This window comes from Phocoena sinus, chromosome 10 (assembly GCF_008692025.1).
Source record: "Phocoena sinus isolate mPhoSin1 chromosome 10, mPhoSin1.pri, whole genome shotgun sequence".
NCBI classification, from domain to species: domain Eukaryota; kingdom Metazoa; phylum Chordata; class Mammalia; order Artiodactyla; family Phocoenidae; genus Phocoena; species Phocoena sinus.
Window position 1 is genome coordinate 26,257,909 of NC_045772.1, and position 25,108 is coordinate 26,283,016.

A 25,108-nucleotide genomic window follows, 5' to 3' on the forward strand; every position below is an offset into this window, starting at 1 on the left:
GTAAATATGTCACCTTACGTAGTAAAAGAAACTTTGTAGATGTGATTAAGTTAAAGATCTTGTGATGGGGTGATCATCCTGGGTGACCTAGGTGGGCCCAATGTCATCACAAAGGTCCTTATAAGAGGGAGGCAGGAGGATCAGAGAAGGTGAGGGAGGCGCCACAAGCCGAGGAATATAGGAAGCTCTAGAAGCTAAAAAAGGCAAGGAAACAGACTCTCCTCTGATGCCTCCAGAAGGAGCACAGCCCTGTTGACACCTTGATTTTACACTTCTGATTTCCAGAACTGTAAGAGCATACAGTTGTAAGTCACCAAATTATGGTAATTAGTTACAGCTGCAATAGGAAACTCGTATAGGTTTCTAACTCTAAAATGTGGTCGGGCGACTTCCCTGGTGGTCCAGTGGTTAAGACTTTGTCTTCCAATGCAGGGTTTGCGGGTTCGATCGCTGGTCGGGGAGCTAAGATCCCACTATGCCTCAGGACCAATAAAAAAACCACAACATAAAAATAAAGTATCAATATTGTAACAAGTTTGCTAAAGACTTTAAAAATGGTCCACATCAGGCTTCCCTGGTGGCACATTGGTCGAGAGTTCGCCTGCCAATGCAGGGGACACAGGTTCGTGCCCCGGTCCAGGAAGATCCCACATGCCGCGGAGCGGCTGGGCTCGTGAGCCATGGCCGCTGAGCCTGCGCGTCCACTGCGGCAGGAGAGGCCACAGCGGTGAGAGGCCCGCATACCGCAAAAAAAAAAAAAAGAAAGAAAAAAAAGTCCACATAAAAAAATCTTTAAATAAATAAATAAAATGCAGTTGGAAGCTATTGAAGGGTTTTAAGGAGGGGAGTGATGGGATTGTATTTTGTTTTTAAAAGAATGGGTTTTGGAGAGGCAGAAAGGGCATCAGGGAAGCCATTTAGGAGGTGGTGGCAGTAATCTCAAAAGAGACGTGACAGAGGCCCAGATTAAAGTGGTGGCGTGGGATGGAGAGGACCGAACAGATTTTGGTTACAGAGTCAGCAAGAATTGCTGATGGTATGGTTGTAGAGGTACAGAAAAAAGGAAATCAAGGGTGATGCTGAATTTGGGCTTATGCAGTTGGGTGCCATTCATTGATATGGGGAAGACAGGACCAGAAATAGACTTGGGGGAAATTATGCATTCTGTTTTGGACATGTCAAAACTTGAGATGCCAATTAGACACCCAGGTCTATGTCGAATAAGCAGATGAATAAATCAGCGGAAGTCTCAGAGGAGAAATCTTCTGCGTGTCCCCTCACCCCTGGATAGGGCTTGCCCCCTCGCAGAATTTCTCCAGTGCCGCCGTCACTAACAGACTACCCGACTGGCTGAACTTGACCCAGGGTGGCATTTCATTCCACGTCTTTATTTTTTATCCTGGGCTCATCTTTCATCGCCTACTCCGTGAAAACTGAATGAGCAATTAGCAGAGTCTAAAATGAGGCCCAGTATGTTTGATAACTAAGGAGCGATGGATAACAATTTAGATTAATTTGGGCCCCAAATGTGGACGGTTATTTAGTGCTTTTTCAGAGAGCTAAATGGATTTTGTGAATTTTAATTGATGTTTAACTTTTAATTGTGTTCATGTGGGGTGGCCAGTTGGAACCATGCCTAATAAGGCTGATGAGTGTACAGACATTTGCATGCAGCTTGCCTTCCAAGGGCCAGCCAGGGAGAGAAAGGCTTAAAGTAACAGGAGGAAAACTGCACGGAATGGATAATCTTGAAACACATTTATTTTGAGAAAAATGAAAAACTGTCACATATTTTGGTTTTCTATTCATCTTAAATAATATGAGGTTTACTATTATTTCCTCTTGGTGTTACTGTTATTGATTTTTCCAAGAAAAGTGAACGTGTATTTTAAAAGGAGCTAGGTTGTTATTTACAATGGCAAGAATTCTGATTTGCATAAGCTTATGGTTCAGTTTGTGAGCCAGATCAACAAAATGTTCACTGAACGTCTTTCCTCTGTGAAGTACTTTGCTGAGCACTGAAGGGGGTATAGTAATTAGGATGCTTTTTGGCCGACTCATTGACTTAAGCAATAAAGAAATTTGTTGTCTTACATAAGAAGAAGTAGGGCAGCCTCCAGGCACAGTATGTCCAGTTTCTGCTGTCCTCTGTGATTCTCATGGCTCTGCCCTCCTATTTTTGATGGCTTCATCTTTAGGTCAGGAGCAAGATGGCTGCAGTGATTCCAGGCATCACATCCAGATCTGCTAATATCCAAAGGAAATAGGAGGGTTGTCTCTTCCTCGAGTGTCTGAACTGTGAAACAGTCTTTCCTAGAAGCCCCTCAGCAAACTTTCCTCACATCGCATGCACCAGGAGTGGGTCCCATTGTCCATTTGTAAGCTAGTCACTGGCTGAGGAAATGGAGTTACCATAATTGGCTCAGGCCAGGGGTTGGCAAACTGCTGCTCCCCACCTGTTTTTTTTTTATAACTGAAATGTAATTGGCATAAGCCATGCCCAGTCATTTACAAAATGCTTGTTGTTGTTTCACAGTACGACAGAAGAATTGAGTAGTTGCAACAGAAATCTTCTGGCAAAGGCTAAAATATTTACTGTCTGCCCTTTACGGGAAAATGGCCGACCCTTGGCTTTGACTAATCATCTGGGATGTATGGGTGTTGGAGAGTCAAGGACAGCAGCCACTCTAAACACAAAAGAAGTGTAGGATGTGGTCCTATTCCTCAAAGAGATTACTGGGGAAAATGATCCTGTAATATGTTAAGATTATCTACAGTTGCTGGTTACAGTTTACTACTCAAATGAAATGTGTCTCATAAATGCTTATAATTGGAAGGCATCTTCCCTTCCACTACAAAGTAGGGTGAAAAAAGCCTCTCCATCCATTTATCATGCTTCATTCCAAAGAAATTATAAAAATGAATCTCAGATAAAGAACACCTAAGGACTTAAAAGCATTTTTTTTAAATCTAGGAAGGCATAGTAGGAGTATTAAAAAAGCAAGTTTATGCAGTTTTAAGAAATCATGCATGAAAGGAGGAAGAAGCAGTAATGTTAACAAATAGCCCAGTGAAGGCACTTCTCAACTCTTATTTTGCATCGCTTATTTCCTTTATGGCAATTGATCTAAAAACCAAAAAGAGCAGAGCAAGCATGTTTAAAAGATTAATGGATAGGCGACACGAGGGACCCTTGTGGTGTTAGAACTGTTCGTTCTGTATCTTGACTGGATACATGATTCTACACAGGTAATGATGTTGTACAGAAGTCCACACACACACACACACACACACACACACACACAAATGAGTACAAGTAAAACTGAGGAAGTCTGAGGAAGACAGGGAGATTTGTCGATGTCAGTATCCTGGTTGTGATATTATACTACAGTTTTGGAAAAACCATTGGGGGAAACTGGGCAAAGTGTACAGGGATCTCAATCATTTCTTACAACTGTATGTGAATCTATAGTTATCTCAATGAAATTTTCAATTAAATAAAAGATAAATGAGTTAAAAGGACACTGAAACCCTGGATAGATGGAGAGATGGTAAGAAAGCCCAGTCCGATTACATCCCAGATGTAAAGGAGCTGACCTTAGGGCAACTATTAGTAAATTTTGAGTAGTTGTGGAGAATAGGAGCATTGCCAAAAAATGGGAAAATCCTGTTCCATTTTTCACAGATGGTCTTTGACAGTTCTCTTAATCCCTGACAAGTTTAGAATAGATTCTCAAATAGATGACAGTAATTAGAAAAAAATAAAGAGATCACTAGGAGGGCTTCCCTGGTGGTGCAGTGGTTGAGAGTCCGCCTGCCGATGCAGCGGACACGGGTTCATGCCCCGGTCTGGGAAGATCCCACATGCCGCAGAGTGGCCGGGCCCGTGAGCCATGGCCGCTGAGCCTGCGCGTCGGAGCCTGTGCTCCGCAACGGGAGAGGCCACAATAGTGAGAGGCCCGCATACCGCAAAAGAGAGAAAAAAAAAAAAAAATTCATTGTGGTAACTTGACTCAGAGAATAATATATAGTTACTGAATCTTAATTTCAACAAAGCACTCACAAAATCCCATTTCCAATTTTTGAAAATAAGATTGTACAATTAGCTGGAGACAGCCCAGTGAGTGATTTTTGCTAGAGAATGTTGATTCTGTTGGTTTTAGGCCACACAAAAGGAAGGGTAATAGCAAAGAACCATTTTTATTAGGAACTTGGGAAAAAACATAGAGCCCATGGTCAAGAAACTCTCCTTTTGATTAAAAGGGGACTTCATTATGATAAATGGTAATTTAGTTTCAGAATTATATGGAAGTGCTGGAATAATGGGCCCAAACTAATAAAACTAAAAACATTTTTTAAATTAAATAGCAACAATTAGTCCCATATTTAGGTTTAAAGGAATAATCATAAACATGCAAGGTGAAAGAAGAACAGCTTCATGGCAGTTCATGTGAAAAAAAAAAAAAAAAACCCAGAGGGATTTAATTGACGCTGTCATTGGCATAGCATGCAGACAACTGGGAGTCACCCAGGACTGACTATGGGCAGGGTATGGGAGAGAGTGATAGGTTGGATTGGGGTGGAGTGGGCAGGGGAGGTCAATGGCCGAGGGAGTTGTATCCAAGGGAATGACCTATGACTGGATTTTGAAGTATCCAAGCTATAATGGACAGAGTTCCTTTAAGATGAAGAAAATGGTATCAGAAGCAATAGATGAGAAGGGCTGGTAGGAATTAGGTGGAAGTTCAGGATCGGACTCCAGCTCCCTTGGAGAACCAAGGGGAGCCCAACTCTCAGGGCTGCAGGAAGAAGTGAAACATTTCAATAAGACCAAGGGATAGAGCTGCACTGGGGAAAGTATACCAGGGTTAAGGGCACATCTTTGGAATCTGCAAAAATATTCTCTATCCCCTGCCCCCCTTTCTTCCTATGCGTTCCTGGGACAGGTTACTTGACATTTCTGAGGCTTGGATTTTGCGTCTGTTCGATGCGAATGGTAATAAAATCTGCTTCCCAGAATTGTTGGGAGAATTGAATGTGGTTTACTAAATGCTTAGCGCAGTTCCTGAATTGTTTTGTAGAAGTCCTGTCAGGCACTTTAGGCTCTATTTACAGATAGGGGAGCTGCAGACAAATTCCAGAACATATTTACCTATTAAGAGGGATTTCCTATTGCAGTGACTTTGAATCCTGTCTGTACATTAGAATCATGGGAGCTTTTTAAAAAATACTGATTTTTAAAAGATACTCAGATCGATTGAACCAGAATCTCTGGAGTTTTTAAAGCTCTCCAGATGATTCTAATGTGCAGCCAGCATTGACAGCCATTGTCTTACTGTATCATCAATCCTGGTTGTCACTGACTCAGAGCCTCACCTAATCTGGAGGTGGCCACCCCGCTGGAGACAACTGGGTGGGGCTGTGGCCAGTGGCCAGTGACAGTCAAATCTAATCTTGAGATGATGTGACAGAGAAGGGAAGCTGCTAAAAATCAAACCCATAAGCACATTGACTAATATCATCCATCCTGCAAAGCACTGCATAGAACAGGAAAAGCACAAACCCCCTGAACTCTGAGCTGATCAAGGCACATGTGGAATGTTGATTCCATTTCAGGAGGACTCAGATGAGAGCAGACAGTCTTTTCCAGGCCTTTGGAGTGAGCTGGGAAGGGTAGCAGTGTCAAGACAGGCAGCCTATGCCCAGGCACTACTGTCTGCGAGAGCAGATCACAGGCACAAACATTTGTTGTGAATTAGCAGTTTGGGAAGAACACAGTGGATGGAGGGGAGAAGATACTTCAAGTCCAGAGAGAAGAGCAAAGGGTCAAGAGTGAGTTTGGATGAGCATTTGTCATGCTGCTGAGATATGAACATCAAAAGGTAGAAACAGAGTTGCCTGACAGAGATAGAACATGCATGTGTTGTTAAAACTCAGTTGAGAAATAAATTCCGAAGACACTGAGCAGTTGGCACACTTCCCTGGGTCAAGGGCATATTCTCTGCTGCAGCAGAACACGCAGTAGGAGGTGAGCAGGGTGATGAAAAGAACAGAGACCGTGTCCAGTGAGCAGTAGTTAAAGACCTGAGGATGTTGAGCCTGAAGAAGGCAGGATGACTGAGCAGGATGAGAGCCACCTCAAGGTACTTGAAATGTCAGCTTGTGAAAGGGTGTTTTGGCCCACGGAGTAGACATTACAGGGAATCAGACTTTTGTCCAGTAGTAAGAAACTGTTTTGGCATCAGGAATCGAAATTAGAATAAGAGTATGTTTTGTGAGATGGTGAACTCCCTGTCACTTAGATGTATCCGAGCTGACACAGTAGAAGAGTTACTAGTATGAAGTGGTGGTGGGGGAAGTACGTGGGCTTCAAGTCCCCCACTCTTAATTCAGCAGGCCTAACCCAACTTTCATTTGATTAAGGTATGTGATGCATTGTAGGATGTTATTTTTTAAAGGGTTATTGCCCCTCTCCCCAAGTATGAGAAACTTGGATTGTTATGGTTCTTTGATTTCTATTGTGAGGAAAGAAACCATGACAAATATTTGGACAACTGAGGGATACTTGTTTGCATAACCAACCAAGAGATTCAAACATTTATGTAAATAAGGACTATGTTTTTTTTTTTTTAATTTGGTTGCGCCAGATCTTAGTTGCAGCAGGCAAGCTCCTTAGTTGCGGCTTGCTGGCTCCTTAGTTGTGGCACGTGGGCTCCTTAGTTGTGGCAGGTGAGCTTCTTAGTTGTGGCATGTGAACTCTTAGTTGTGGCATGCATGTGGGATCTAGTTCCCTGACCAGTGATTGAACCTGGGCCCCCTGCATTGGGAGTGCGGAGTCAACCACTGCGCCACCAGGGAAGTCCCAGGACTATGTTTTTTAGTGCCATGGAGAGCCTGTAAGTTTGCTTTTCTTCGTCTCATACTTTGGGAAGCATCATTGCGTACTCTGTCTTTAAGCCTTTTTAAGCTATTTCAATTCAACAAATGATTTTACTACCTAACAAATGTGAGGCATCATCCTGTGTTTTATCTATTGCAAACCTTCTCTTCCCTAAACTTCTACATATTGGAAATTAATCTCAGAATCGGCAGCATCTTCTACATTTAAAAACAGAGTCACAGCACAGCAAATATAAACAGTGATGGCAGTGGACATCTGTTGGTTGCACCCCAACATGATTTCTGCTTTCTATCTTCTTTCTATCTAGCCCTCATTGCCATTTAGGGAATCTATGAGTTTCTGGGGAAGCTGACTGTACCTTGATTAGGCGGTAGAGTGTGTGTGTTAGGCTAAGCTAGTTTGTATATTATATCCCCCTTGCCGCTGTGAGGGCAACATCACATGACCTGATCTAGACTGATCAGAGTGCATTTCTGGATTGTCACTGAGAAGGCTGGGGTAAAGGAGTATTCTTCTTGTTCGACTTGAGCAAGAAATTTGAGGTCCTGGGAGCTGTAAGTGGTAGCTATCATGCAGCTATGATAAGACTAGTTTCACGATGAGCTGACACTAAGAATGACAGTGGAGAAATAGAGAAAATTGGGTCTCTGGTGACATCACCTAGCTGCTAGATTAAACTTTGCCTGGAGCCAAAACTACCTCTGGACTTTCCAAATGTATTACTTCCCTTTATATTTAAGCCAGTTTGATTTAGGTCTTCTTTGACTTAGAGCCAAAAGATTCCTTAGTGATCAATATGGTGGTTATTTTGGGGTGGTGGGGTTATAGGTTTCATGTTATCAATCATTTAACTGTATTTGCTAAATTGTTTATAGTTAGCATGGGTTACATTTGTAATAAAAAATAACCAAAAAAGTCTACTAACGTTTAATCATAGCATCCACATTGTCTGGAAGTTATTTATCTAGGAAAGTAGACAACCTTAATAGGGCTGAACCAAGACCCACAGCTAAGCGAATCTGTCTCTTGCTTCGAATAGATCTCTGATGATACCTTGCACTACTGGTAATATTATACTACTGATAACTCACTGGTTTTTAAATTTACTTTTTAAGCAGTTTTTATATATTGGCCCACTCTTATCTAGTTGTTTTATGGGAGACAGAGAAATATCATCTAATGTAACTGCAGCTTCTACCACTACTTGGTTATTTTTTGAGCAGTGAAGGAACTCAGTGCTGCCCACCATTTAATATTCTCCTCCTCTTGACATGTAAAAAAATTACATATTTGTCGTCAATTTAAAATGAATAGATATAACAGTGATATAAAATAGATATAAATATATATAATATATATTTATATAAATATATATAAAATAGATAACTAGTAAGGACCTACTGTACAGCACAGGGAACTCTACTCAATATTCTGTAATGGCCTATATGGGAAAAGAATCTAAAAAAAAGAGTGGATATATGTATATGTATAACTGATTCACTTTGCTGTACACCTGAAACTAACACAACGTTGTAAATCCAAAAAAAATTTTTTCAAAAACCAATTTGCTGATAGTCAAAAATAAAATAAAATAAAATAAATAGATATATAAAAATTTTAAAGTAACAAGTAAATTACAATAAAATAATAAGATAGGCGGACCCCTATAGAATGGGAGACTTAAAAGACCTTAAAAGACTTATCAGTCTATCACTATATGTAGACCTTATTTGAATCCTGGTTCAAACAAACTGCTAAAAAAAAAAAAAAAAAATCCCAAAACTTAATTTATGGGAAATTTAAGCACTGGATAGTTGAAGTATTAAGGTGATATTATTGATTTTTTTTTAGGTATAATAATTGTATGGTCTTTATGTTTTTAAAGAAAGAATCTTTGTCTATTAGCAATACATAGCGAAATATTTACAGATAAAATAATATGATGTCTGGGATTTGCTCCAAAATAATGCAGGACAGAGGAACTTCAGGGGAAATGTAGATGAAACAAAATTGGACATGAATAGATAATTGGTGAAGCTGAGTAATGGGTACGTAGGGGTTTATTAACCTATTTATTTTTTCTATCATGAAAAGTTAAATAAAAGTCTCCCCTTCACTGACCCTCTAGTGTTAATCAGCATTAACAATTAGACATTTTTTTCTCAGAAATTTTTCTATGTATAAGTTACAGAGAGAAAGAAGGGTAGTGAAGTTTTTGTTTTCGTTTTATTTAACTAAATAGAGTCACTGCACATGTTGGTCTACAACTTTCTCTTTTGGAGGGGAGGGGAACTTAATATATCATGGACATTTTGCCATTTAGTTTTATATTGGATCAGTTGATGATTTTTTTCCCTAAAGTTTTTTGCTTCTGTAACAGTGTAGCTTCTACACGGCAGGGGATAATTTTGGCTTTTTGTGGGGACTGCCTGTGTTTGAAGCCTGGAATTTCTGTGGGCTCTGATCAGAGTTTTCATTGCAAGTCTTGGGCAGCTCCCACTCTTCTGATTATGAATCTTTCCTGGCATAGGATCCCCATATGAAGCATTGGCCGCAACCCTGTCCATAGGATTTTGCTGTCAGACAGCAGTTGTAAAACCTGTTGGAAACTCAGCTCTCTAATGCCTACTGTTTGGGGGCCAAATATTTGTGAGAGCTAGAAAAAGCATTGTTGAATTCCTATTGCTTTTTTGTGATGTTACATAATGTGAATTCTCAGTAACTCATGTACATCGATCCTTAAGAGAGAAGATTTGTGAGAGGATGGTTTGTTTTTTAAAAGAATAGAGTGTTTTTAAAAAAAAAAAAAAAAAGAATAGAGTGGATGAATAGGTGACCAGCCTTACCTCCATGATGGAGCTTTCTGTTGTTATCATGCTGGGAAGTTGACATAATTTAATTCCATTGCTTCTTGCAATATCCGCTGTTTTTCATTTCCCTTTTATCCCAATGGGAGAAAGACAATCTAAGCTTGGAATAACTTCACTTTCTCCCTTACCCTTGAGGATCACAGAGAATATCATGCTTTTCATGACATATTTTCAAAGTACTTTAAAATATTGCTGTCATCATTTCATTCTCTTATCAAATATTTTCAGAGTAGCTGCTCTGTGCCAGTCATAGCACCCAGCCTTTGGGAGCAGAGAATGCAAGATAAATCAGTTTTCACATCGCTGTCTGGGTGGAAATTCTGAGGTTGGTCATTGAGGAAGGATAGATCTATGATTAGTGTTTTTAAATAGGAATGTTTTGTGTATATATACAATAATGATAGGTACCATTTACTGATTCATTACCCTGTGCTAAGTACCTTTCTAAGAATTTTATACCAGTTGTCTCATTTAATATTCATAGCAAATCCTATGAAGTATGTGCTCTTATTAGTTACCTTTTGTAGATCAGGAACTGAAGCACAGAAAGATGAAATAATTTACTGGAAATCACAGAGCGAAAAAGTGGTCCAATCTGGATTTAAACTCAGATAATCCAATTCCAGAACCTGTGCTCATTGTGGAATTATTACTAAGAAGTCTGTTGGCTCATCGATATATTGTATTAGCAGCTTCCAGTTTTTAAGAAAGAAAAAGATGGTTAATTATTGTTAACCATCAGTATCCCTGGAGTCCGTTGGATTTTCAAGCTGTGAAACATGTTGAAGAGTTTTTAAGATATAATATCATAGTGCAGTTGGGGATTAGAACTGATTTCCAGACTTATAGAAAATTGATCAAATCTTTACGGTGTGTTGGTACCTTCAGGGGTTGAAATTTTACCTGTAGTGTGTCTAGAGTCGTATCAGAATGAATCTTATTCTGTCACTTGCAGTGTTGTTTGTGCTGAAAGGAAATCCACTGAGCTGTTATTTTTGCTAAGTCAATTTTACAATTCATCATGAAGTTTGCTGTAATGTGTAAAAGTGTATGTTTCCCCAACATGCATAAGTGTGTATGAATATGTTTCAAATGCATGTATACATGCTCTGCTTTAAAAATATGAAAATCTCAGTACATTCCTAGATTCTTGTTTCACATGGCTTGCACTCAGTGTTTCTAAACTCTTTCAATTGGGAATCCAGCCTGAAACTAAGTACATGTTACTACAAACTAGGCTGTAAAACCTTCAAACTCATAGTTCCCGTTTACCTTTTCTTTCCTTCATTTTGTCATAATAACGAAGAGAGCTGTCACTCACTGTTGTTGAAAATGTGTTAATCTTTTTTTTTTTTATAAATTTATTTTATTTATTTTTGGCTGCCTTGGGTCTTCGTTGCTGCGCGCGGATTTCCTTTAGTTGCAGTGAGCAGGGGCTACTCTTCCTTGCACTGCGCAGGCTTCTCATTGCGGTGGCTTCTCTTGTTGCAGAACACGGGCTGTAGGTGCACAGGCTTCAGTAATTGTGGCTCACAGCTCTAGAGCGCAGGCTCATTAGTTGTGGCGCACAGACTTAGCCGCTCCGTGGCATGTGGGATCTTCCCAAACCAGGGATCGAACCCATGTCCCCTGCATTGGCAGGCAGATTCCCAACCACTGCACCACCGGGGAAGCCCGACAATGTGTTAATCTTTGTATTAAGCACTTTTAACTGTATTCTCATTTAGTCCTCAAAGTAACTCTTTGAGGTAAGTCTTGTTATTCTTATTTTCTAGATGCAGAAGTAAAGCCTTAGAGAGATTACTTGTTCAAAGTCACATAGATATATGTGGGGACAGATCCAGGTTTGTCTGCCTCCAAGGTCAGTTGATTTCCTGTGTGGAAACATTGCTGAAGGAAGATGTTCTGAGTGCTGTGTACTTGTAGGAGTCTATGTTTATATGTAGTTTAATTTTAAAAGATAAACAATAGTAACTATAGCTTCCTGTGCACTAGTGAGGTATAAAGACATCAGAATTTGTATCCTAGCTCTGTTTAATATAATGACATTAAATCACAATTTCTCTGGGCCTCAGTTTCCCCATATGTAAAATAAGGATAATAATACTTAAGGTTGTTGTTAGAATTAAGTGAAATCACGGAAAAGTGCCAAGTAGTTTACACATGTAAGAAAGTATTAGCCAATACTCTCATCCCCCGCTGCCCCCCATGAGCTCTTAAGACTCATTTCATAGGATTCAAATTAGATGCTGCTATGGATTTGGTTTAACAGCTTCCTTAAAAATTTAGGATATCATCTGATTTTTCACTTCATTCATTCATTCAAAGGACTTTTTACTGGGTCCCTACTATATCCCAAGCATTGGCATTGTTGCTGGAGGTATAAATTGACTCAGACTTGATCACAGATTATTCAGGACATTTTCTGGTTAGGATTGTAATCCAGTCTAACCCAACTACATGCTAACTGACCCCATGTAATGTGAACGGGGTCAGATTCGTCCGTGGTGGCCCAGACTGCTCTGCATAAAGAAATCTCAGGACAGATGGGGCATCTGGCATGTGTTGTGAGTTTGCATCTTGTCCTGTGGGGTAGGTGAGGGATGGGGGTGGGCTTAGAGTGGAGCCCAGGTGAGGCACTTCCCCAGACACCGAGCCCAATGGGTAGCCCTCTTGGGCTTGCGTCACAGTCTGCCCAGACACAGGAGGCCCCTTGCAAGTGTGTTTCAACTGGAACTGCCTGGGTGACTTTTTAAATCCCCCGAAATGAAAAGAACCGCATTTTCCTCTCAGTTTACCAAACAACAATAATGAATAATAGACTCTAGTCCATTTTGAATAGACTCTAGTCCATTTTGAATACATTTAAATTGTGTTTCTGCAAAATTTCACACTTGCACTCTTATTTTAATGTTTCAACTGAACATACACACAGTTCTATAGGCAGCTGGAGTGGAGACAAAGGTTGCTCAGTTCAATAAATATTTACTAAGCCTTTCCGCAGACAGGCATTGTGAAAGGTCAAAACACGGTCAACTCCAACCATAATAATCAAAACAGCAACAAAACCTAGCTCTTTTTGATGCCACCCCTTCTCTTTGGGTGCTTTTGGTCCAGTCTTTGATGGTGCAATGCAAGAAAATCTGAGACCATCCATCTCATTCCCCAGGGAGGGTGGGCAGATGAGAAGTCATCTGAGGCCTGGAAAGGTGTGAAGTGCACAGTTTGTTCATTAGAGAAAGCACTGAAATCAATTCTGTGCTCTCTGATAGCAAACATGTGCCACCTTCCCCACTCACCCGCTACCACCCCATACATATACACACACATAGGTACACATCAGTTTCCCTGGTGGCGCAGTGGTTAAGAATCTGCCTGCCAGCGCAGGGGACACGGGTTCGAGCCCTGATCAGGGAAGATCCCACCTGCCGCAGAGCAACTAAGCTGGTGCACCACAGCTACTGAGCCTGCACTCTAGAGCCCACGAGCCACAACTACTGAGCCCGCATGCCACAATTACTGAAGCCCGCGCGCCTGGAGCCCATGCTCTGCAACAAGAGAAGCCACTGCAATGAGAAGCCCGCGCACCACAATGAACAGTAGTCCCCGCTCTCTGCAACAAGAGAAAGCCCACGCGCAGCAACAAAGACCCAACACAGCCAAAAATAAATAAATAAATAAATCTATTTTTTTAAAAAAAGATGGCTAACCAGTAAGATATGAAATTTTGGGCAGGGAAGGAGATGCTTTTTGCTGGGAAAAAGGGAGAATGAGTTTCAGTTTCCAAAGGATGGGATCAGAACTATTTCTAAAACATCGTTTAACTGAATCAGTGCAGCGAGGTTAATTTGTAGGTGAGTTATAGCTTAATGGAAACAACAGCATTGTCATGCTTGAGTTGCACATTTTAAAGCAGTAAAGTGATAGTGAACTCCAGTGCCAGTCCCCGAGCTTTCCCCACCAACAGCTGTCCCTGTGAGGGTGGACTTGGCCCTGAGTGTCTCAGGTCACCCTGTGTTCCTGTGTTTCACTGTTAACGAACACACGGTGGCCTCTGCAGAACATCCCGGACTCATGCCAGTGACCATCTAACCCTCAGTTCATTAGGAGAGGCAGGGCTTCAGACTCAATGCATAGGTTGCTTACGCTTTTCATTTACATTGTGTTTGAAGTTTTTAATGTTTCTGGGTGTGCATGCATTAGAGGGGAAGGTCTTCAGAAATTAAAGTGGTGTCCTGAAGGAGGGCTCAGGAGTTCTGAAGGGCCAACAGGACAGGACAGAGGCCAGTGAGGATTCAGGCCACATGAGAGAAAGAAATCACAGACAGGATTGCTTTGATGGTTGGGCAGCTGGGAACCTTTCCTGCCCTGCAGCATGCTAACAGCAAGACAGATGTTCCCAAGGCCCAATCTTTGTACACTTGTGCTCCTGGGGAAAATAACTCTCATTCCTGTTCGTGCAGGCTTCCTGATTACATTCAGTTCTTTGAGTGATTTTTCAAGAATTTTTCAAGAATATGCTCAGCACCTGGTCTAATTAGAAAGGAAGGAGCTGCAGATCACTCAGTCTCCAGACCTGTTGCCTGGTACATGCATCCTCATCTTCTCCAGGCCCGTAGTTCTTAAAGAAGGAGGAGGGAAACGTTCCAGATATGCCAAGGCAATGAATATATAATCGATGCCTATAGTAGTTACAAAATGTAAAGGATATAGAATAGATCTCTTTCTAATCCTGTAACCACCCCAGAAACAACTACTATTAAGTTTGTCTACTCCTGCAAAGATATTCTATTCATATGTAAAGGCATATACATATTGTACATATTTTTCATATATGTATATACACACATAATACACATACATATATTTAATTATTTATCCTCGTTATTTATATAAATGGTAGCATACTCTGGAATAATAGGTATTCCATACCTTACTTTTGTGTTTATCTTGAGAATTGTTCCAGGATAGCACATGTAGAGCTGCCACGTTCTTTTTAATAGCTACGGAGTGTTTGTTCCATCGTTCAAATGGACCATCTAAACCACTAACTTCAGCCTTTTATTGTTGCATAGTTTGTCTGTATAATCTTTTGCCATCCCGATAATACTTAATTGAATATCCTTGAATATATATCTTTGAGCACATGTGCTAATTTATCTCTAGAATCAGTTTGCAGAAGTAGAATTACTAGGCCAAATGGTATATCCTTTTTGCTTTGTTCTATTTATTAGACATTTGTATGTCTCCCTTTTTTTTGTTTCAGGTGTACAACAAAATGATTTGATATTTGCAAAATGATCACCACAATGTCTAGTTAATATCTGTCGCCATACATAGTTATAGAATTTTTTTTCTTGTAATGAGAACTTTTAAATCTATTCTCTCAGTAACTTTCAGATATGCAATACTTTATTATGAATTACAGTTGCTGTGCTGTATATTACATGCCATGACTTATTTATTTTATAGGGCTTATCCCTTTTTTTTTTTTTTGCGGTACGCGGGCCTCTCACTGCCGTGGCCTCTCCCGCTGCGGAGCAACAGGCTCCGGACACGCAGGCTCAGTGGCCATGGCTCACGGGCCCAGCCGCTCCGCGGCATGTGGGATCCTCCCACACCGGGGCACGAACCCGCGTCCCCTGCATCGGCAGGCGGACTCTCAACCACTGCGCCACCAGGGAAGCCCCGGGCTTATCCCTTTTAACACTCATAGAAATCGCCAAATTGCCCTTCTGAGCAGGATTTATGCATTTACACCTTTGCAGGAATGCATAAGAATGCGCACTCTGTCTGTCTTCCCCTAATCCCCACCCCCGCCTAGGCCATATCAGTCTGTCTGTCATAGGGGAGAAAGTTTTGTGCTGGATATGAGCCTGAGTATGTTTGAAACTCACCCCATGGGTGTTAGCCGTCTTTTAGTTGGTTACAGGTCATAGAAAATCTACCTCAAACAAAATTTTTTTTTTAAGTGGAGAAATTTATTGACATATATAATAGAATTCCAGAGTGAACGTGTGGATCAGGCATAACTGCATCCACGAAGGGCTGCCATGTTGTTGCACAACTCCAGGGGGCGCATTCAGGTTGTATCAGAAAACAGTGTGATGTGGCCCTGGAATTAGTGGCCTATGCTTGGGGGTACAGTTGAAGTCATGGGGACTTGGTCTCGTTCCACTTCTTAGCCCTGTTTTCTTGGGGTTTGCGTCGTTGTCAGGCAGGCCTTCTCTAAGCAGTCACCCTGGTAGCTCTAGGTTTCTATTTTAATCACCTTTATAACCTCAGAACAAAGAGCTTCTCCTTTTCGGTAGATACAACAAAGGTCCCACAAATGAGCCTCATTGACCTGACTTGGGTCAGGTGCTCATCCCTAACAACTGGTCACTTAAAGGAATATCTTTTGATTTGCTTGCCCATCATTCATTCCCTGTTCTCATAATAGCACCCTGATTGATTTTCTTCCTCAACAGTCAGTCCACATGGTCTGACTCCCTGCCTTCCTCCAGGGGTAAGCATGGTACCCAGGCACCCATCCTACCAATGGGCAAAGCAATTCCGATTCTCAGACACCACCACTAAACTGTCTGCAGGCTAGACGAGTGCTTCTCAAACTCAAGAGAGTTACAGCTGAAGAAGAGAGGTTACAAATGTGCATTCAAACCACCTGGGGATCTTGTAATAAAGCAGATTCTAACTCATTAGATCTGGGATGGGGCCCAAGATTCTGCATTTCTAACAGGCTGTAGGATAATGCTGATACCACTGGTCCAAGGGCCACACGTTGAAATAAGGGGATATACTGTGGATCCAATGAGCTCTCCAAGTTGCTTGTAGTCCAGTAATTTTGAGATTTCATAGCATATACAGGATATTAAATAAACAAAATCTCCACAAGCAGTCAATTTCAGTATCTTCATTTCACAAAGCAAAGAGAAATCACTTTTATGATCACATTTATCAAAAAAATATAAGTATTATTAAAACATTCATTCATTTTAGAAATAAAATTCTATTGCCTGCCTGGGTGGGGAGGGGAGAGGAATCCTTTGCCGAACTGTTTCTAAAGAATTGTACTTTTTTTTTTGCGGTACGCGGGCCTCTCACTGTTGTGGCCTCTCCCGTTGCGGAGCACAGGCTCCGGACGCGCAGGCTCAGCGGCCATGGCTCACGGGCCTAGCCGCTCCACGGCATGTGGGATCTTCCCGGACCGGGGCACGAACCCGCGTCCCCCGCATCGGCAGGCGGACTCTCAACCACTGCGCCACCAGGGAAGCCCAAGAATTGTACTTTTGACCAGAGTTGGCAAGAAAGTAACTTCTCCCTCTGGGGACTATGAGCTGTCTGTTGTCTTAGTAAAAAACTGCTACTGTTTCCACCATCCAGCCAGTGACTTATTTGTGCTTTGCCTGAGGAACCAGTTTGCCCTTGGCAGACACTAGGTTTTATATATCCACTTATCCCATCATGACTGGGTGGCCTGTAGCAAATTCTGGGGACAATATACTGGTTTCTTGGGAATAACAAAATCACTCTCTCTCGTGACCAAGGGCTCCTAGGCTTTCTTTTCTCATCATCTCCCAGAACCGTTATCTCAGTCCAGGATTAACTTGAAAAGCATTAAAGATTTTCGTTACTCTCCCTAACTCAGACCAGTTATTGAATGGAACTTTTCACCACCCACCGCATCACTTACTGAATCAGAAAAATGATTTCTTTTGCAAAGCAATTTCATGCCTTGTTATTCCCTATATGTCTCTAAAATACAAAGTTAGGTGGCACTGCCAGAAGTCTCTATTCATTCCAGAGATTGAAAGGGGAAAGTTTTAAAAGGGGCTCGGCAAACCTGTGACACTGTCTACTCGGTATCCTCCTGCCTTATGTAGCACCGTGATGGTATTTGCTTTCAAACCATGCCTCCTACAAGGAAAATTGTAGCCTCAAATACTTGCATCATTATGTAAATAGGGGTTAATGAATCAGTTGCACAAAATATAAAGCGACTGAGAATTTGGCCGCTTTTATGAGAAAATAACACAAAGACAGCTGGATTTTTCTTCTGCTTTTTTTGTGCATCCTCTTACTCTTCGGTTTTACAGATATGGCTTTTACAAGAAGGCTAGGCTAGAGAATTCTGCAGAATTCTTATTTTGCATTTCATTTTCTTATCGCTAAACTGTTAAGTAAAGGCAGTCCCATCTGTAGGCTTGGAAAACAGCTTTAAGACTTAATTATTAAAAGGTAACATCTCCTCTCTAAATACTGATCCTCTATAAATACTGTGTTGTCCACATTTGCCTTTTGAGATTAAAGTAATCCACCCACTGATTTGGAATTAACTTAAAATGCTTAGGAAATGGGATGTCGAGTCCCTGTCCTGGTTCTCTGTATCTACTGCTGACTCTCTAGTGACAGAGCTGCCCTTAGGTGATGGCCAAGCTGGCAAGTCATGAATCAACAAATTGCACTTTAAAGGTAGAATAGAAGGGGAAGGGCCATTTATTGCAGCAAGGGGTCTTCTTCATCCATGAGCAGTGTGAAGAGCTGGAGACACAAGATTTGGGGATTGGTCAACTGGCCAATCGACATTTTCCCAACAGTTGTTTATTGAGTACTTGCTATGTCCCAAGGCATGAAGGTAGCTTCTGTGTATATAGTGATGAATCCAACATTCTGAGCCCTGACCTCATGGAGATAACTTAAATGAACCATTTCACTTCTCTTGGATTTACTTGAAAAACAAGGCTAATTCTTAACCTCACAGGATTGCTATGCTAAACATATTTAGAAAAGTATAAAGTGTTGAACAGTTGTAGAGTTCTTTAGGTCAACATGGTTACACAGCCTCAGCAGTGCCCTTAACTTGAACTTTCTGAGGTCAGCTGTGTTGCTTATTACCTCCTTTCATAAAGTTATCCTCAAATGACCCTCCCTTTGCCCTTTGTCTTTTTGCGACAGTTGCATCTTCTTCCCCAAAGATGATCCTATTTTCCTGATTCTTGATCAGTGCCAGCTTCTAATCTGCTTTGTAAAAAACTCTTCAGGGCTTCCCTGGTGGCACAGTGGTTGAGAGTCTGCCTGCCGATGCCGGGGACACGGGTTCGTGCCCTGGTCTGGGAGGATCCCACATGCCGCGGAGCGGCTGGGCCCGTGAGCCATGGCCGCTGCGCCTGCGCGTCCGGAGCCTGTGCTCCGCAGTGGGAGAGGCCACAACAGTGAGAGGCCTGTGTACCGCAAAAAAAAAACAAAAACAAAACTCTTCAAAGATGCAAGAGGGAGGGGATATGGGGATATATGTATACGTATAGCTGATTCACTTTGTTATACAGCAGAAACTAACACAACAATATAAAGCAATCATACTCCAATAAAGATGTTAAAAAAAACTCTTCAAAAGGAGGGGCCTCCTAACTCAGAAATTTCATAAGCATTTGATATGAACTTAGAAAGAAAATAAAGGACTATTCATAAAAGATTGAGAAAAAAATCAAAAATAATTTTCTGTATTTGATACACAATAAAAATTAGATTCTTAAAATAATGCCCCAGAATACAGTTATCATGAGACACGTCTGTCCTTTCCTAGAGTTAGAAATAGAGAACAGTTTTAGAGTCGGGCAAGTAGCCAGCCTTGTCATTTATAGGGAGGAATGATGGGGGTCACGGTTCTAGCAAGGGAGCAGGCTGGGAGGGGCTTTCTCTGGAATATACTAGAGCAGCTGAGGCTTGGAAACATGCAGGGAACGTTTCTAAGAATGCCTTTGCTGTACGTGTAGGAGGAGGATCTCGATGCTTGCATTGAAAGACCCCTGGCCTGTCACACAGTCTCCCACGGTACAGATTTTTGACTCATTGCACTAATTTTATGTACCATCTGTTCATTGAGGGATCCTCCCCACCCACGTCCCAACATCCATAATAATGTATGTTTCCTGTCTTTTTCTGCTCTGTGTCCCTATCTCCTCATCTCTGCCTCATTCCCACCCAACCCCTCACCCCACATATGTGAGTTCATCACTAAGAGTGGGAAAGCACAGCAAACCTAAAGAAACGTTTCAGAGGGTCTTGTTTTACACTTTGTAAATTGCACAATGAACAAATCTTCTTAGGGATAAAGGGCCTCTTCTTTTCTCCATTCCCTGGCAAAAACGAGGTTGCTTGGTGGGTAGTTAGCATCATGGTATAGTACAGTGTTGTCAGATGTTTTCTAAAGAGGGCCATATAGTAAATATTTTAAGTTTTGTGGGTCATACGATCTCTGTCACAACTATTCAACTCAGTTGAGATATCGTTAAAGTGCCTATGGGCAAATATAAAAACAAGTGAGCATAGCTGTGTTCCAGTAACCTAGATTTATGGACACTGAAATTTGAGTTTCATGGAAGTTTTACATATTAGAAAATATTCTTCTTTTGATTGCTTTAACCATTTGAAATACAAAAGCCATGCTTAGCGTGTAGGCTTTATAAAAACAGTCAGTGGGTAGGATTCGACCCACGTATCTTCATAGTTTACCAACCCCTGGTATTGTGGAGGAAATGCAGAACTAGGAGTGAGAAGCTTTATGTTGCAATTTCAGTTGTACTACTTTCTAACCTTGATGTATGTAGTCATTTGACTTCTAACCTCAGTTTCCGTATCTGTGAAATGAGTGTGGAAAGTGGGAGTGGGGGAAAAGTAATGCTAGAGAGGAGAGACCTGGTGAACATTGTCTCTGCCAGGTGATCAAGGTTCACATCATCAAAGATAAGTCATGTGGATAGCATGTACCCTTGACATGTGATGAAAACGACACTTTACCTCTGTGGTCATCCTCCAAGAAAGTCATAACCGCAGTCAAACATGAAAAAACATCAGACCAACCTAAATTGAGGGATGTTCTACAAAATACCTGACTAGTATTCCTCAAAGCTGCTCAGGTCATCTAAAACAAGGCAAATCTGAGCAGCTGTCACAGACCAGAGTAGACTAAGGAGACGCAATGGCTAAATGTACTGTATCCTGGAGATGGGATCCTGGCACAGAAGAAGGACATGAGGGGGAAACTAGTGATGTCTGAATAAAGTGTGGAGTTTAATTAACAGCCCTGGATCATGCTGTTTCCTTAGTTGTGACAGATGTCCTATGGTAACGTAAGATGTGAACATTAGGGGGATCTAGGTCAGGAGAATATGGGAACACTGTACTAGCTTTGCAACTTTGTTGTAAATCTACAACTATTCTAAAATAAACAGTTATTTATATTAAAAGAAAACTAAGAAAGAACGATCCCCAGGATTTGGCAATTGATTGGATACAGAGGGTAAAGGAGGAAGAGAAATAAAGATTATGTCATAGTGTTCAGCCTGAGTACCTGGGAAGGTAGCCCTGCCATTGGACAGAAATAATGAATATGAGGCAAATAGGCTTGGAATAGGAAATAATGAACTTGGAGTGCCAGGTCACATCCATGAATATGAGGTACTGTTTCATATTTAAAGTGATAAAATACTTGGGGAGAGGGCTTTTGGATTTCAGATGTTTTGCTTAAAGTGATCTCCAGCCAGTATTTGACAGATAACTCCTAATTTAAGAAAGATTAACTAGATTAAATAATAAAATAGTTATTGGACTTTATATAAATAGCTGGACTCCTGCCTATATATATATATATATATATATATATATATATATATACACACACACATACATATATGTCCCTTTGTGGATATGTTTTTCCTGTTGTCATTAACGTATTGCTTGGAACTTGGAGTAGCTATAAGCATCTCTTTATTTGCAAAAGGAATTAAAGTCGTGTTGCCAAGTGGAACATGATCTAAGTGACTCTCAGCAGCCAGAAGCAGCCCTTTTTCTTTAGTCAAGAAGTGCTGGTTGGGCTTCCCTGGTGGTGCAGTGGTTGAGAGTCCGCCTGCCGATGCAGGGGACACGGGTTCGTGCCCCGGTCCAGGAAGATCCCACATGCCGTGGAGCAGCTAGGCCCGTGAGCCATGGCCGCTGAGCCTGCGCGTCCGGAGCCTGTGTTCCGCAACAGGAGAGGCCACAACAGTGAGAGGCCCGCGTACTGCAAAAAAAAGTTATAGTTCATCCTAAATTTTTTTTTAAGTAATTAATTAATTTATTTTTGGCTGTGTTGGGTCTTTGTTGCTGCACGTGGGCTTTCTCTAGTTGCACCAAGCGGGGATTACTCTTTGTTGTTGCCCGTGGCCTTCTCATTGCGGTGGCTTCTCTTGTTGTGGAGCATGTCTAGGCGCGCAGGCTTCAGTAGTTGTGGCGTGCGGGCTTAGTAGTTGTGGCTCATGGGCTCTAGAGCGCAGGCTCAGTAGTTGTGGCGCACGGGCTTAGTTGCTCCGTGGCATGTGGGATATTCCCAGACCAGGGCTCAAACCCGTGTCCCCTGCATTGGCAGGCAGATTCTTAACCACTGTACCACCAGGAAAGTCCCCCATCCTAAATTATTGAGTAAAGATTTGTATTCAGTGTGAAGAATCTAGTGCTGTCTTAACCAAAGAGAAACCAATAAATAGTTATCGTTCCTTAGTTTTATTTTATGCTACAGTAATTTAAAATACCCCAGGGAATTCCCTGGCTATCCAGTGGTTAGGACTCCATGCTTTCACTGCCAAGGGCCTGGGTTCGATCCCTGGTTGGGGAACTAAGATCCCACAAGCCACGTGGCGTGACCAAAAAAAAAAAAAAACCCAGACAGCGCTTACTAAAAAGCACTATAAATAAGGATATAGGGTGAAAAAAAAGACACTTTAAGAAACTTTTGTTCTTCAATTTGATTTTATTAATTTATGTCTTGCCTCTTTCCAAATGTATTTAAAGTACCTGAATTTCTCAATAGAATGTGTGCTGAGCACAAAAAAGTGTGCACACAGATGAACAAATCAGCTGTATCATACTGCCTCCAAGATAATGATGATTTATAAATGACAGAATGTATATCCAGAAACACTCAAGCTCTCTGAACTAGACACTTCACCTTTAACGAATGAAGCGATTCAAAGTCATCTTTCTTCCTACTCAGTAGAAAACCAATGTGGTCATGTCGTTCAGATCAGTCAGGGCAGAGAGCTTGAGAAAAAGAGCTGACTATAACTAGCTGGATTCTTGAGTAGATAAAGCTTCATGTAGCCACATACAGCCTGATAGAGAAATGGAAGAGAGGAAAAGGGATGGGGTGAAGGGAAGGGTTTACAGGTCACCTGCTCTTTGCCCAGCACTGAGCTTAAACGCTTACTATGTGCACGGTCTCGTTTAATAAGCTGCAGGCATGGGTATAATGTTCAGATGGCAGTTTGATCTAAGTATTTCTGAGTAAGTCAGTCCTCTTCCTGATGTTGCTCTCACCAGCTGCATCCCATGGGCAACCATTCCCTAGATCTGCCAGTTATACAGTTAGCTGTTAATGATCCTAGATGTCACCTCCTCCCACCAAGCTCAGTATTCCATCAGCCACTGCTTAAACCACGCACCACAGCCAGAGTGCGGAGGACTCGGGATTGTTTGAACAGGTCTACCAGATGCCTCAGATTTCATAGAGCAGCGAGTAGGACTTTGTCTTCATTTCACTGATATGTGTCTGCCTCTTTCCAGAAAGGATTTGATCTTCCAATAGGATGTGTGCCACGAGACATTTCATAAGAGGGAGAACCTTAGGACCTCCATGCAGAAGGGCAGCATGTAAGAAAGCAAGACAAGACAGTGAGGAAAGGAGAGAACATCAGAGTCTCCCTTTGTGTGGAAAGGAGCAAGATTGAGGACAGTTTTATGGGAGTGGAGCTTCTGAAGGGGCTTTAGTGATTAAAATAGGTGGCGCGTATGAAGAGTGAGCATTTGGCTGGTTTGTCTCTGAGTCTTTCCCAGCCTTCCTGTGTTAGGACAAGTTCAAGCCAAGGTTCCTTTCAGAACCGTGTGCCCAGTTAATTCCATACCCGTTATCCCTGCCATGCTTGGCTACGCCTAAAATGTCAACCTTTCTAATGTTCACATCCCTTGTTCTGCCCACTTTGATCTTCTCATCCCCTTACCTCTGTCCCAAAACCTCCTGCAAAGTCCTAGACAGGGACCCTGGGCGAAGTCTGGCCCTCTACCATGTTTTATTCAGCCTGCACACTCCACCTTTATCCCCACATGGCAACCACTGGCAAAAGCCAAGAGTCTCCCTGAGAGGGGACAGATGCTTTCTTGTTTGCCAAAGTCCCTACCACTCCCTGTTGTTCCCCAATCCTGGTGGTGGTCAGATGAGTGTGTCTAGTTTGTGAAAATGCATCGATTACTTTTTTACTTTCTGTGCATTTGTTATATTTCAGCTTTAGAAGTTTTTTTAATGAATCAGAAAGCAGAATCTTGGTTTCCCTGTGCAAACCCAATGCAATAGACATCATTATTTTCCCCCATTTTGTAGATGGGGCTGTGAGGACATGGAAAGGTCAAGCAAGTTACTCATGGTCCTATAGCTGGTACATGAGCTGGGAATCACACCCAGGTGGCCTGTACTCCTGACTGCTATGATTTAGTTCCTCCCAGGAGAGTTGGTTCAGTCATGAGATACTCTAATTCTGTTCTTGGCTTCTCTTTGCTGCCAGTCCAATATCCAAAACCTGATTTTCAGAGACACATTTACACTGTTTCTTTTATGTGCTATGGTAGATTAAAGATGGCCATAAATTCCTTGCAACTCCTTTTATTGAGATATGGGATCAAATTCCCCTCCCCTTGAATTTGAGCTGGCTTTAAAAGGTTTGCTTAATTGGTAGAGTGAAGTGGAAATGACACTGTGTGACATACGAGGTGAACTATTAGAAGACTTGCAGCATCTGCCTTGGCTTCTTCGGACACTGAGTCTTAGAAGCCATGCCATGAGGAAGCCCAAGGCACCCCACCAACAGGCCCCCATGGAAAGGAAAAAAGGATGCTTGTTGCAGTCAGCACCAGCACACCAACCACGTGAGTGAGTCGTCTGGCAAGTGGATCCTCCAGCCTCCGCTGAGTGACCCCAGTTAATGCCACATGGAACACAGATGAGATGTCTCCACTGCACGCTGCCCAAATTGCAGAATTCATGAGCAAAATAAATGACTATCTTTGTTTTAAGCCACTAAATTTTGGCGTGGTATGTTGTGCAGTGGGTAACTGGAGCACCCGCCAACTTTGCTTAACCAATGTAAACTAGAGTCAAATGTAAGGTCAACAAAGTATCATCTTCTTTAATGTGTTATACAGGAAGTCTCCTCTAGAAAAAACTTAACTCTTAATTCAAACCATCCCTGAAAATAATCCCAGAAATTATTTTTGCATCAATTACACAGATTTACTGACTAAATTGGAATCTTAT

At 41.7% G+C, this 25,108-nt stretch overlaps 1 protein-coding gene across 2 annotated transcripts in view; it reads left to right on the top strand.

Moving 5' to 3' along the window:
* TMCC3 (transmembrane and coiled-coil domain family 3) overlaps positions 1–25,108 on the top strand; it is a 269,438-nt gene that overhangs the window by 122,591 nt on the left and 121,739 nt on the right. The window lies entirely within an intron of this gene.